The following is a 15000-nucleotide window of genomic DNA, read 5'->3' as shown; positions in this document are numbered from 1 at the left end:
GTCGGAAGTAGGGTTAATTGCCCGGGTGCGCACCTTTGCCAGGGTGGGCACCTTACCTGGGCTGCGCACCAGGGCGGGCTCAAGATGGCACGCGCGTTCCGTTTTTTTCACTATCTTTCAAAACGGAAATTTTAAAATCTCCTTTTTTTTTTGCCTTTTCTGGAAATTAGTGAAGGCAGCGCATCAAAGGTGCGCACCTCGCTGCCCACCTTGGTGTGCTCTGAGGTGCGCACCCGGGAGCGCTACGAAGTGTGCTCCAAGGTGCGGCGTGCACGTTGTCGGAGCCCGGTTTGCCCCGGGTGCGCACCTCGCCTGCACCTTGGCCGGGGTGGGCACCTTGGCTGGGTTTGCCCAGGGTGCGCTCCGAAGCGGGGTTACTGGAGCGCCCCCTCTTTTTTTGTCAGAGCGTTTGGTGGGGTTTCTCGCATTGGCTCTTCCCAGGCCCGGTTGTTGGGTGCGCTCCCACCCTGGCGCGCGCGAAGTTGGAAGTTGGGTTAATTGCCCGGGCGCGCACCTTCGCCAGGGTGGGCACCTTGGTGCGCACACCTTGGCTGGGCTGCGCACCAGGGCGGGCTCAAGATGGCACCAGCATTCCCTTTTTCTCACTATCTTTCAAAACGGAAATTTTAAAATCTCGTTTTTTTTTTGCCTTTTATGGAAATTAGTGAAGGCATCGCATCAAAGGTGCGCACCTCGCTGCCCACCTTGGTGTGCTCCGAGGTGCCCACCACGGTGCGCAACGCCGGTGCGAACCCGGGAGCGCCCCGATGTGTGCTCCAAGGTGCGGCGTGCACGAAGTCGGACCCCGGTTTGCCCCGGGTGCGCACCTCGCGTGCACCTTGGTGCGCACACCTTGGCTGGGTTGCGCGGCCTGGTGGGCACCATGGTGCGCACCAAGGAGCGCTCCGAAGTGTGCTCCAAGGTGCGGCGTGCACGAAGTCGGAGCCCGGTTTGCCCCGGGTACGCACCTCGCGTGCACCTTCGCCGGGGTGGGCACCTCGGCTGGGTTGCGCGCCCTGGTGCGCACCAAGGAGCGCTCCGAAGTGTGCTCCAAGGTGCGGCGTGCACGAAGTCGGAGCCCGGTTTGCCCCGGGTGCGCACCTTCGCCGCGGTGCGCACCATGGCGTGCACGAAGTCGGAGCCCGGTTTGCCCCGGGTGCGCACCTCGCGTGCACCTTCGGCGGGGTTGCGCGCCCTGGTGGGCACCATGGTGCGCACCAAGGAGCGCTCCGAAGTGTGCTCCAAGGTGCGGCGTGCACGAAGTCGGAGCCCGGTTTGCCCCGGGTGCGCACCTCGCGTGCACCTTCGGCGGGGTTGCGCGCCCTGGTGGGCACCATGGTGCGCACCAAGGAGCGCTCCGAAGTGTGCTCCAAGGTGCGGCGTGCACGAAGTCGGAGCCCGGTTTGCCCCGGGTGCGCACCTCGCGTGCACCTTCGCCGCGGTGGGCACCATGGCGTGCACGAAGTCGGAGCCCGGTTTGCCCCGGGTGCGCACCTCGCGTGCACCTTCGCCGGGGTGGGCACCTCGGCTGGGTTGCGCGCCCTGGTGCGCACCAAGGAGCGCTCCGAAGTGTGCTCCAAGGTGCGGCGTGCACGAAGTCGGAGCCCGGTTTGCCCCGGGTGCGCACCTCGCGTGCACCTTCGCCAGGGTGGGCACCTCGGTGCGCACACCTTCTCAATGTTTTCTTGCCTTTTCTGGAAATTGGTGAAGGCAGCGCATCAAAGGTGCGCACCTCGGTGTGCTCCGAGGTGCGAACCCGAGAGCGCTCCGAGGTGCCCACGAAGTCGAAAGTCGGGTTAATTGCATTGTTTTCCCCGGGTGCGCTCCGAGGTGCGCAACATCGGCGCGCACCAAGGAGGGCTCCGAAGTGTGCTCCAAGGTGCGCACGATGGCGTGCACCTCTGGTGCGCACGATTCGGAGCTCGGTTTGACCGGGGTGCGCACACCTTGGCTGGGTTGCGCACCTTTTGTGCGCTCCAAGGTGCGCACGAAGTCGGAGCTCGGTTTGCCCCGGGTGCGCACCTTCGCCAGGGTGCGCACCTTGATGCGCACGCCTTGGCTGGGCTGCGCACCTTGGTGGGCGCCATGGTGCGCACCTTTCGTGCGCTCCAAGGTGCGCACGAAGTCGGAGCTCGGTTTGCCCCGGGTGCGCACCTTGGTGGGCGCCATGGTGCACTCCGAGGTGCCCAAGATTGGTGCGCACCAAGGAGCGCTCCGAAGTGCGCTCCAAGGTGCGCGCGAAGTCGAAAGTTGGGTTAATTGTCCGGTTTGCCTCGGGTGCGCACCTTGCGTGCACCTTCGCCAGGGTGGGCGCCTTGGTGCGCACACCTTGGCTGGGCTGCGCACACCTTGGCACCCGCGTTTCCTTCATTTTAAATTTTTTTTTTTTACAATCTCTCAAGTGGGAAATTCTATAATCTCAACTTTTTTTGCCTTTTCAGGAAACTTTTGAATGGAGCGCATCATTGGTGCGCTCCGAAGTGTGCTCCAAAGCTCTCTCCAGCTGCGTGCACCTGCCCCGGCCGCGCACCCGGCCCCGCCCAGCTTCGCTCACCTGTCCCGGGCGTCTGGTGCGGAACCTTAGAGTAAGAAACATCACCGTGCACCTTGGCCAACGTGCGCGACTCGACCGAGCGCGCACTGGCCGAGGTGCACACCGATTTCACCTGGGTGCGCGCGCAGCACCTCGGGCGCACCGGGGTGCGCGCACAACGCCCGGGTTGCACCGTGGCCTGTGTGCTCGGGGTGCCTCGGGTGCGCGCTCGGTGTCGCCCCCGCGCGCGCGGTAGTGCGGGCAGCGCACCCCGGCCCGGCCCGGCCCCGACGAGAACGCAAACGGGCAAAAGGTTTATTCAAATAGCATTGCGACGCCCGGCGAAAAACTAAAAAAGGGTGCAACACCGGGACTTCCCGGGAGGTCACCCATCCCAGTACTACTCCGGCCCAAGCGCGCTTAACTGCGGAGTTCTGATGGGATCCGGTGCACTAATGCTGGTATGATCGCACCCGTTATGAGCTTGTCGCAGTGTGTACTTAGCAAACCGCGACCCACGTGCGAATCCACCCCGGCCACCCACCCCCGTCGAGGTGCACACCCTCCCTCGCGAAGTGCGCCCCGTTCGCCAAGTGTGAGCCCTGCCCGGGTGCGCGCACCTTGCTAGGGCGTCGGGTGTGCACCCGGCCCGGCCTACGTGCGTGCACCTGGAGGGGGCGTCGTGTGCGTGCAGTGTCCCGTCTGCAACGCGGTGCCCACACACCACCTCGGGCGCAACGACCTGCGCTCACATGTGGGCCGAGTGCACCTTGGTGCATGTTCGGGGCGCCTCGGGTGCACGCTCGATCTTGCCCCGGTGCACCAAGGCGCTCGGTTTGCCCCGGGTGCGCACTTGGTGCAAGGTGGGCACCCAAAATAGGGATCAAGCACCAAAACACAAGTTTCGGGATGCAAAATGGGACCCAAGGACCACAAATGCGTTCCAAGACCCATGATGGGTCCACGAGAACAAAAATGTGTTCCGAGACTTAATAAACAAATATTGGGTTTTAGGAGAAGAAACATGCTCTGATGCCCAAAACGAGAATCGACCCCGAAAAGGCCACAGGCCAAAAGTGGGATGCGAGACAAAAAAAAATGGGACCCGAGGACCAAAATTGGGTTCCCAGGTCGAAGACAGGGCAACCGGACAAGAAACGACCTCTAAGGCTCGAAATGAGTCCCGACGACTAAAACTTGACAAGAAGCACCCATCAGGCACCCAACTCGACACCCATGGGATGCCGACCCACCCGGGCTTCCACCTAGCACACCTTGGCACCCACCCACCCTCGCACCCAACCTCGCACCCAACTTAGCACCTTTGAACCCACATTGGCACTCACCCTGACCCTGGCACCTTGGAACCCACATTGGCACTCACCTTGACCCTGGCACCCACCTTTGCACTCACCTTGGGACCCACCCTGGCTCCCACCTCGGCACCCACCCAGACACCCACCTTGGTTCCTTGGCACCCACCTTGGATCCTTGGCACCCACCCCGACACCCACCTTGGCACGCAACTTGGCTACTTGCCACCCACCTTGGCTCCTTGACGCCCACCCCGACAACCACCCCGTGACCTACCCTGGCTAGGGTTGGTGCACACCCACCCTGGTGCCCACCTTGGCACCCACCCTATGACCCACCTTGGCACGCACCTTAGTACCCACCCCGTTACCCACCCTAGGACCCACCCCGTGACCCACCTTGGCCAGGGTGGGTGCACCCACCCTGGTGCCCACCTTGGCACCCACCCATCCTAGCACCCAGCCTGTGACCGGGCTTGGAACCCAACCTTGCACCCGCACCCGTCTTGGCCAGTGTGGGTGCGCACCCATCCTGGCACCCACGTTGTGACACACCCTTTAACCCACGCACCCTAGCACCCACGTTGGCACCCACCTTGGAACCCAACCTAGCAACTTGGCACCCACCCCGTGACCCACCTTGGCATCCACCATAGCAGTCGCCGACTTGGCACCCACCTCGGCACCCACCTTGACACTTGTGGACCCACCTTGCCACTCACCCTAGCATCGACCCATCCTAGCACCCACCCTGGCACCTTTGCACCCTAGCACTCACCCATCCTAGCACCTAACCTGTGACCCACCTTGACACTCACCCTCGCACCCACCTTGGAACCCAACCTAGCACCCACCCACCCTGACACCAACCCTAGCACCTACCCACCCTTGCACCCACCCTGTGACCCATCTTGGCACCCACCCATCCTACCACTCAACCTATCACCCACCTTCTCACCCACCTTGGCATCCACCTTAGCACCCACCCACACTGGCACCTTGGCACCCACCTCGGGCAAGGTGGGTGCACACCCACCCTGGCACCCAATTTAGAACCCACCGAGCATGTTACCCACCTTGGCACCCACATTGCAGCCCACCCTAGTACCCACCCTATGACCCACATTGGCATCCACACCCTAGCACCCAGGCACCTCGACACCCGCCTTGACACCCACCCTAGCACTGAACCTGTGACCCACCTTGGAACTCACCCTAGAACCCACCCACCCTGTGAACCACCTTGGCATCCACCTTAGCACCCACCCACCTTGGCACCCACTCTAGCACTCACCCATCCTAACACCCAACTTGTTACCCACCTTGGCACCCGCCCTCGCGTCCACCTTGAAACCCACCCTAGCACCCACCCACGCAGGAGCCCACCTTGGCACCCAACCTAACACCCACGCATCCTGGCACCCAACTTGTGACCCACCTTGGAACCCACCCTAGTACCCACCTTTGAACCCACTATATCACCAACCCACCTTGGCACCCACCCTATGACCCTCTTTGGAATCCACCCTAGCACGCACCCACCCTGGCACCCACCATGGAGCGCACCCTAGCACCCACCCACCTCGGCACGCACCTCAACACCCACCTTGGTGTGCGCACTGCGCCAACCTCTCAAAGACCCTATGTGGTGCGCTCCAAAGTGTACACCTTTGGTGCGCTCCAAGGTGCGCACCTTTGGTGCACACCGAGGTGCACACCAAAGTGTGCACCGAGGTGAGCACCAAAGTGCACTCCAGGGTGCACACCAAGGCGTGCACCTTTGGTGCGGTCAATGCAAACGAATTCGGAAGTTGGGGTCGATGTCCTAATCGCTGCTGCAGACTACACGTATGAGAATCGGACAAATAGCTTTATATAGGGGAGGTGTTGCGTTTGATGGGTCGACTCCCCTGGTTGTGTGCACTGCACCAACTTCAAAGACCCTGTCTTGTTTAAGAAGTCAAAAGTTGGGGTGGATGTCCTAATCATTGCTGCAGTCTACGCATGTATGAGAATCAGACAAATAGCTTATATAGGGGAGGTGTTGCATTCGGTGGGTTGACTCCCCTGGTTGTGCGCACTGCGCCAACCTCAAAGACCCCGCATAGCAGAAGAAGTCGGAAGTCGGATTTTGGTGAGCACCAAGGCGTGCACCTTTGGTGCGGTCAACGCAGACGAATTCAGAAGTTGGGGTGGATGTCCTAATCGTTGTTGCAGGCTACACATGTATGAGAATCAGACAAATAGCTTATATAGGGGAGGTGTTGGGTTTGATGGGTCAACTCCCTTGGTTGTGCGCATTACGCCAACCTCAAAGACCTTGTTTTCGTTAAGAAGTCAAAAGTTGGGGTCAATGTCCTAATGGCTCCTGCAGGCTACACATGTATGAGAATCGGACAAATAGCTTATATAGGGGAGGTGTTGGGTTTGATGGGTCGACTCCCCTGGTTGTGCGCATTACGTCAACCTCAAAGACCTTGTTTTCGTTAAGAAGTCAAAAGTTGGGGTCGATGTCCTAATTGCTCCTGTAGACTACACATGTATGAGAATCAGACAAATAGCTTATATAGGGGAGGTGTTGGGTTTGATGGGTTGACTCCCCTAGTTGTTCGCATTACACCAACCTCAAAGACCTTGTTTTCGTTTAGAAGCCGAAAGTTGGGGTCGATGTCCTAATTGCTCCTGCAGGCTACGCATGTATGAGAATCAGACAAATAGCTTATATAGGGGAGGTGTTGGGTTTGATGGGTCGACTCCCCTGGTTGTGCGCATTGCGCCAACCTCAAAGACCCTGCATTGCGGATGAAGTCGAAAGTCAGAGTTTGGTGTGCTACAAGGTGTGGTCGAAGGTGCTCACCTAGGTGTGCACCTTTGGAGCACAGGAAAAGTGCCCTCCAAAAGTGCGCACCTTTGGAGTGCACAAAAGTGCCCTCCAAAAGTGCGCACCTTTGGAGCGCAGAAAAGTGCCCTCCAAAAAGTGCCCTCCAAAAGTGCGCACCTTTGGAGCGCAGAAAAGTGCCCTCCAAAAGTGCGCACCTTTGGAGCGCAGAAAAGTGCCCTCCAAAAAGTGCCCTCCAAAAGTGCGCACCTTTGGAGCGCAGAAAAGTGCCCTCCAAAAGTGCGCACCTTTGGAGCGCAGAAAAGTGCCCTCCAAAAAGTGCCCTCCAAAAGTGCGCACCTTTGGAGCGCAGAAAAGTGCCCTCCAAAAAGTGCCCTCCAAAAGTGCGCACCTTTGGAGCGCAGAAAAGTGCCCTCCAAAAAGTGCCCTCCAAAAGTGCGCACCTTTGGAGCGCAGAAAAGTGCCCTCCAAAAAGTGCCCTCCAAAAGTGCGCACCTTTGGAGCGCAGAAAAGTGCCCTCCAAAAAGTGCCCTCCAAAAGTGCGCACCTTTGGAGCGCAGAAAAGTGCCCTCCAAAAGTGCGCACCTTTGGAGCGCACAAAAGTGCCCTCCAAAAGTGCGCACTTTTGGTGCGCACCAAGGCGCTGGTTCGGTCGTTGCAGGCGAGTTCGGAAGTTGGGGTCGATGTCCTGAGCGGAGGTGCAAACTACACAGGTGTCGGAATCGGACAAATAGCTTATATAGGGGAGGTGTATGCTTCGATGGGTCGACTCCCCAGGTTGAGCGCACCGCGCCAACCTCAAAGACCCTACGGTATGGATGAAGTCGGAAGTTGGGTCCGATGACCAATTCGATTAGTAGGTATGCTCATGAGGTCGGAATTTGGGTCCGATGACCTGCCATGTGCAGGAAGGCGAATGTTGACACTGTGCGTTGCAAGGTGCACACCAAGGCGCTGGTGCGGTCTTTTTAGTCGAGTTCGGAAGTTGGGGTCGATGTCCTGATCGGAGGTGCAAGCTACACAGGTGTGGGAATCGGACAAATAGCTTATATAGGGGAGGTGTATGCTTCGTTGGGTCGACTCCCCGGGTTGAGCGCACCGCGCCAACCTCAAAGACCCTACGGTATGGATGAAGTCGGAAGTTGGGTCCGATGACCGATTCGATATGTAGGCATACTCGCGAGGTCGGAATTTGGGTCCGATGACCTGCCACGTGCAGGAAGGCGAATGTTGGCACTGTGCGTTGCAAGGTGCGCACCAAGGCGCTGGTTCGGTCGTTGGAGGCGAGTTCGGAAGTTGGGGTCGATGTCTTGATCGGAGGTGCAAACTACACAGGTGTGGGAATCGGACAAATAGCTTATATAGGGGAGGTGTATGCTTCGTTGGGTCGACTCCCCGGGTTGAGCGCACCGCGCCAACCTCAAAGACCCTACGGTATGGATGAAGTCGGAAGTTGGGTCCGATGACCGATTCGATATGTAGGCATACTCGCGAGGTCGGAATTTGGGTCCGATGACCTGCCATGTGCAGGAAGGCGAATGTTGGGACTGTGCGTCGCAAGGTGCGCACCAAGGCGCTGGTGCCGTCGTTGCAGTCGAGTTCGGAAGTTGGGGTCGATGTCCTGGTCAGAGGTGCAAACTACACAGGTGTGGGAATCGGACAAATAGCTTATATAGGGGAGGTGTATGCTTCGATGGGTCGACTCCCTGGGTTGAGCGCACCGCGCCAACCTCAAAGACCCTACAGTATGGATGAAGTCGGAAGTTGGGTCCGATGACCGATTCGATACGTAGGCATATTGGCGAGGTCTGAATTTGTGTCCGATGACCTGCCATGCGCAGGAAGGCGGAATTTGGGTCCGATGACCGAGTTGATGGCGTGCCATGCGCAGAAAGGCGGAATTTGGGTCCGATGACCGAGTTGATGTTGATGGCCCGCCATGCACAGGAAGGCGGAATTTGGGTCCGATGACCGATTTGAAGGCGTGCCATACGCAAAAAGGCGGAGTTTGGGTCCGATGACCGAGTTGATATTGATGGCCCGCCATGCGCAGGAAGGCGGAATTTGGGTCCGATGACCTGACATACGCATGGAGTCCGACTCGGGGGCCGATGTTCGATTCGATGACTTGCATTGTGGGTAAAGTCGGAAGTTGTGGTCTTTGACCCGATTCGATGACCAGACTTCGGCTGCTTGAGAATCGGACAAATAACTTATATAGGGGAGGTAGTGTTCTCGAGCATCCTCCCCCCGTGCCCGTTTATGTCGATTGATGCTGGTGCTCGACTGGTTGGAGCGCTCGGATGCAAAAATCTTGCACCAGGATTTATCGATTGTGATGGACACGGCAAGTCTCCTGATTGCTATGCAGGAGCTCATCGTGAATCTCTATGCGGCCTTGGTATGGACTCGACCTGCGGAATGGTTCGGCAATGGTAGTCGCTCCAACACGTCCTTGCAATGGCCACAGAGGTGATTCGACTAGAGCTCCAGTCTAGCTTTTGGGTTGCTTGGCGGACTGGTATAGCCGCGATCGAGTTCCGGCCATGAACGTTTTAGATAGCTCTTGGGCTTTCTGGGACGGAAGTCGGAAGTTTGGGCTGTTGTCCGATTTGATGACCATTCTTCGGATGTGTGAGAATCGGACAAATAACTTATATAGGGGACTGTGTTGTCTCACGCAGCCCCCTCCGTGCCCCTCTATCTCGACCGATGTTGGTGCTTGAAAGGGTTGGGATCGCTCGGATTTATAAACGTGCACCACCATTTGTCGAGTGTGAGGGACGCGGCAGGTCTCCTAAATGCTATGCGAGCGCTCTCTGAGAATCTCTATCCGGCCTCGACACAGACTAGTCTTGCTGAATGGTTTGGCACTGGTAGTCGATCCAACACGTCGTTGTTGTGGCCGCCTAGGCGATTCGATTCGAGCCCCCGTCTAGCTTTTGGGTTGCTTGGCGGATTTTGCCCTATCCGCAAGTGAGCTCGGTCCCTAAACGTTCGAGAAACCCGATTGCTATGCGCCGACTCTCTTTCTTGCGAGCCTCCATCTAGCTTTTGGGTCTCTACGGAACGGAAGTCGGAATCTGGGACCGTTGTTTGATTCGACGAGGCAGACTACGGTTGTGCGAGAATCGGACAAATAACTTATATAGGGGAGGTGTTGACTGGAGCATTCTCCCCCGTGCCCCTCTAACTCGACCAATGCTGGCGCTCGAACGGTGGTAGCGCTCGGATTTTCATTGAGCGCCAGCATTGGTCGATTTAGAGGGGCATGCGAGATTCCCGAATGCTATGCGAGGGCTCTAACGGAAATGTCTATTGGTTTCGGTATGGATGCAATTGCGAGTGGTTCGGCAAAGGTAGTCGTTCCGATGCGTCCATGTCGTGGCCAAATCGATAATTCGATTTGAGCCCTCGTATAGCATTTGGGTCTCTCGATGTGATTCCGCATTCCAGTCCCTTTGGGCACTGCTTGAGCCGCATCCCAGGGGGTTCCCTTCCCAATAATCTGCCTCGCAACCCGATTGCTATGCGGTGAGGCTCCTCGGCCGCCTCGGAACTATCTGTGTATCAGACGCATCGCGGGATAAGGGGTTGGCAACGGTAGTCGCCCCAAGCGCGTCCGATGCTTGGACCATTCCGAGGCGGCCCTGAAGCCTCTTCCGTCTAGCCGTTGGGTCCTTCTCGCCGCATCCCTCGCCTCGCACCCCGATTGCTATGCGGTGAGGCTCCTCGGCCGCCTCGGAACTATCTGTGTATCGGACGCGTCGCGGGATAAGGGGTTGTCACTGGTAGTCGCCCCAAGCGCGTCCGATGCTTGGACCATTCCGAGGCGGCCCTGAAGCCTCTTCCGTCTAGCCGTTGGGTCCTTCTCGCCGCATCCCTCGCCTCGCACCCCGATTGCTATGCGGTGAGGCTCCTCGGCCGCCTCGGAACTATCTGTGTATCGGACGCGTCGCGGGATAAGGGGTTGTCATTGGTAGTCGCCCCAAGCGCGTCCGATGCTTGGACCATTCCGAGGCGGCCCTGAAGCCTCTTCCGTCTAGCCGTTGGGTCCTTCTCGCCGCATCCCTCGCCTCGCACCCCGATTGCTATGCGGTGAGGCTCCTCGGCCGCCTTGGAACTATCTGTGTATCGGACGCGTCGCGGGATAAGGGGTTGTCACTGGTAGTCGCCCCAAGCGCGTCCGATGCTTAGACCATTCCGAGGCGGACCCGAAGCCTCTTCCGTCTAGCCGTTGGGTCCTTCTCGCCGCATCCTTCGCCTCGCACCCCGATTGCTATGCGGTGAGGCTCCTCGGCCGCCTCGGAACTATCTGTGTATCGGACGCGTCGCGGGATAAGGGGTTGTCACTGGTAGTCGCCCCAAGCGCGTCCGATGCTTGGACCATTCCGAGGCGGACCCGAAGCCTCTTCCGTCTAGCCGTTGGGTCCTTCTCGCCGCATCCCTCGCCTCGCACCCCGATTGCTATGCGGGATTGCTATGCGGTGAGGCTCCTCGGCCGCCTTGGAACTATCTGTGTATCGGACGCGTCGCGGGATAAGGGGTTGTCACTGGTAGTCGCCCCAAGCGCGTCCGATGCTTGGACCATTCCGAGGCGGACCCGAAGCCTCTTCCGTCTAGCCGTTGGGTCCTTCTCGCCGCATCCCTCGCCTCGCACCCCGATTGCTATGCGGTGAGGCTCCTCGGCCGCCTTGGAACTATCTGTGTATCGGACGCGTCGCGGGATAAGGGGTTGTCACTGGTAGTCGCCCCAAGCGCGTCCGATGCTTGGACCATTCCGAGGCGGACCCGAAGCCTCTTCCGTCTAGCCGTTGGGTCCTTCTCGCCGCATCCCTCGCCTCGCACCCCGATTGCTATGCGGTGAGGCTCCTCGGCCGCCTTGGAACTATCTGTGTATCGGACGCGTCGCGGGATAAGGGGTTGTCACTGGTAGTCGCCCCAAGCGCGTCCGATGCTTGGACCATTCCGAGGCGGCCCCGAAGCCTCTTCCGTGTAGCCGTTGGGTCCTTCTCGCCGCATCCCTCGCCTCGCACCCCGATTGCTATGCGGTGAGGCTCCTCGGCCGCCTTGGAACTATCTGTGTATCGGACGCGTCGCGGGATAAGGGGTTGTCACTGGTAGTCGCCCCAAGCGCGTCCGATGCTTGGACCATTCCGAGGCGGCCCCGAAGCCTCTTCCGTGTAGCCGTTGGGTCCTTCTCGCCGCATCCCTCGCCTCGCACCCCGATTGCTATGCGGTGAGGCTCCTCGGCCGCCTTGGAACTATCTGTGTATCGGACGCGTCGCGGGATAAGGGGTTGTCACTGGTAGTCGCCCCAAGCGCGTCCGATGCTTGGACCATTCCGAGGCGGACCTGAAGCCTCTTCCCTCTAGCCGTTGGGGCTTTCTCGCCGCATCCCTCGCCTCGCACCCCGATTGCTATGCTGTGAGGCTCCTCGGCCGCCTTGGAACTATCTGTGTATCGGACGCATCGCGGGATAAGGGGTTGGCAGTGGTAGTCGCCCCAAGCGCATCCGATGCTTGGACCATTCCGAGGCGGCCCTGCAGCCTCTTCCGTCTAGCCGTTGGGGCCATCTCGCCGCATCCCCCACCTCGCACCACGATTGCTATGCGGTGAGGCTCCTTGGCCGCCTCGGAACTATCTGTGTATCGGACGCATCGCGGGATAAGGGGTTGTCACTGGTAGTCGCCCCAAGCGCGTCCGATGCTTGGACTATTCCGAGGCGGCCCTGCAGCCTCTTCCGTCTAGCCGTTGGGGCCATCTCGCTGCATCCCCCACCTCCTCGGCCGCCTCGGAACTATCTGTGTATCGGACGCATCGCGGGATAAGGGGTTGGCAGTGGTAGTCGCCCCAAGCGCGTCCGATGCTTGGACTATTCCGAGGCAGCCCTGCAGCCTCTTCCGTCTAGCCTTTGGGGCCATCTCGCCGCATCCCTCGCCTCGCACCCCGATTGCTATGCGGTGAGGCTCCTCGGCCGCCTGGGAACTATCTTCGTATCGGACGCATCGCGGGATAAGGGGTTGTCACTGGTAGTCGCCCCAAGCGCGTCCGATGCTTGGACTATTCCGAGGCGGCCCTGTGGCCTCTTCCGTCTAGCCGTTGGGGCCATCTCGCCGCATCCCCCACCTCGCACCCCGATTGCTATGCGGTGAGGCTCTTCGGCCGCCTTGGAACTATCTTCGTATCGGACGCATTGCGGGATAAGGGGTTGTCACTGGTAGTGGCCCCAAGCGCGTCCGATGCTTGGACTATTCCGAGGCGGCCCTGCAGCCTCTTCCGTCTAGCCGTTGGGGCCATCTCGCCGCATCCCCCACCTCGCACCCCGATTGCTATGCGGTGAGGCTCCTCGGCCGCCTTGGAACTATCTTCGTATCGGACGCATCGCGGGATAAGGGGTTGTCACTGGTAGTCGCCCCAAGCGCGTCCGATGCTTGGACTATTCCGACGCGGCCCTGTGGCCTCTTCCGTCTAGCCGTTGGGGCCATCTCGCCGCATCCCCCACCTCGCACCCCGATTGCTATGCGGTGAGGCTCCTCGGCCGCCTTGGAACCATCTTCGTATCGGACGCATCGCGGGATAGGGGGCTGTCACTGGTAGTCGCCCCAAGCGTGTCCGATGCTTGGACCATTCCTAGGCGGCCCTGAAGCCTCTTCCGTCTAGCCGTTGGGGCCTTCCCGCCCCATCCCTCGCCTCGCACCCCCGATTGCTATGCGGTGAGGCTCCTCGGCCGCCTTGGAACCATCTGTGTATCGGACGCATCGCGGGATAAGGGGTTGGCACTGGCAGTCGCCCCAAGCGCGTCCGATGCTTGGACCATTCCGAGGTGGCCCTGAAGCCTCTTCCGTCTAGCCGTTGGGGCCTTCCCGCCCCATCCCTCGCCTCGCACCCCGATTGATATGCGGTGAGGCTCCTCGGCCGCCTTGGAACTATCTGTGTATCGGACGCATCGCGGGATAAGGGGTTGGCACTGGTAGTCGTCCCAATCGCATCCGATGCTTGGACCATTCCGAGGCGGCCCTGCAGCCTCTTCCGTTTAGCCGTCGGGGCCTTCCCGCCGCATCCCTCGCCTCGCATCCCGATTCCTATGCGGTGAGTCTTCTCGGCCGCCGCGGAACTATACCTGTTATTGCTACTGCATCCTTCGGCTGGTAACCTCCTCTGCCGCCTTGGAACGTTCTCTTTGTCGGACGCGTCGCGGGATAAGGGGTTGGCACTGGTAGTCGCCCCAAGCGCGCCCGATGCATAGACCGCTCCGAGTCGACCTTGCTTTCAGCCTCTCACATGCATAGACCTCTCTGAGTCGACCCTGCAGCCTCTCACGTTTAGCCTTTGGAATCTCGCCTCACAACATGATTGCTATCCTTGATGCATCCCTTGCCTCGAGCCCTGATTGCTTTCTTGGCTGCATCCCTCCTCTCCTCACAGCCCGGTTGTCATCACTGCTTCATCCGTCGCTTCATGCATTCTGGCTGCTGGGCCCTTCCCACCGCACACCTCGATTGCTATCTCTTCTGCATCACACACCCCGATTGCTATCTCTGCTACATCCCTCGGCTCTCACTTCTGCATCCTTCGCCTCACACCTCGATTGCTATCAATGCTGCATCCGTAACCTCACACCCCGATTGCTATGCGGGGAGGCTCCTTGGCCGCCTTGGAAATTTCTGTGTGTCGGACGCACCGCGGGATAAGGGGTTGGCACTGGTAGTCGCCCCAAGTGCGCCCGATTCTTAGACCGCTTCGAGGTGACCTCGTAGCCTCTTTCGTCCAGGCTTCCTGCCTTCAACGCCCTTTTTACACCTCGATTGCTATGCGCGGGCTCGTTGGCGTCTATCACCTCTCTGCGAAGAGTGGCACGATGATTGTTGGGGTAAATCGTAGCAGTCCGATCTCTGGCCTTGGGCCATTGTGAGGGCTGATCGATTTCCTGTGCGCATCTCGTGTTCGCCCAGTAACAGACTCGACGACTTGTAATCGGTCTTGTTCCCGATTGTTCCTGGAGGTAGTCTTCGGAACTCTTGGATTTGACCTGTCACTCGAACTGTCCTCTTCCGAGGATGCTTGTGTGTGTGTGCTTGTGCCATTTCCTTGGCGGTATTAACGAGATATTAAAGAGCGGAGTGAGCGCCTCGCCCAGCTATGTTTGGGGCTCTCACTCCCTTACCCGGTGTGCGACCGCTTTGCACGTAGGTTGCGGAGCATCGCGACTCTTTCGATGTTTGGCGGTTGTCTTCCGGTGATGCGTTGGTCCCGAAGTGCACGTTACTAGCATTTCTGCCATTGTTCTCGATCTTTGGCACGTTCCTTCGTTG

The 15000-nt window shown here is 59.4% G+C and overlaps 1 non-coding gene across 1 annotated transcript; it reads right to left on the bottom strand.

Annotated features, from left to right (window-relative positions):
* Positions 1 to 2889: 2889 nt before the first annotated feature.
* Positions 2890 to 3008, bottom strand: LOC131872783 (5S ribosomal RNA). The gene has a single exon (XR_009370868.1). It is a non-coding gene; the product is annotated as a 5S ribosomal RNA (ribosomal RNA).
* Between the last annotated feature and the right edge of the window lie 11992 nt (positions 3009 to 15000).

The sequence above is a fragment of the Cryptomeria japonica genome, unplaced genomic scaffold (assembly GCF_030272615.1).
Source record: "Cryptomeria japonica unplaced genomic scaffold, Sugi_1.0 HiC_scaffold_776, whole genome shotgun sequence".
In the NCBI taxonomy this organism is placed as follows: Eukaryota; Viridiplantae; Streptophyta; class Pinopsida; order Cupressales; family Cupressaceae; genus Cryptomeria; species Cryptomeria japonica.
Note: the sequence above shows the minus strand (reverse complement) of the source record. Positions and strands in the feature narration are given on the sequence as shown.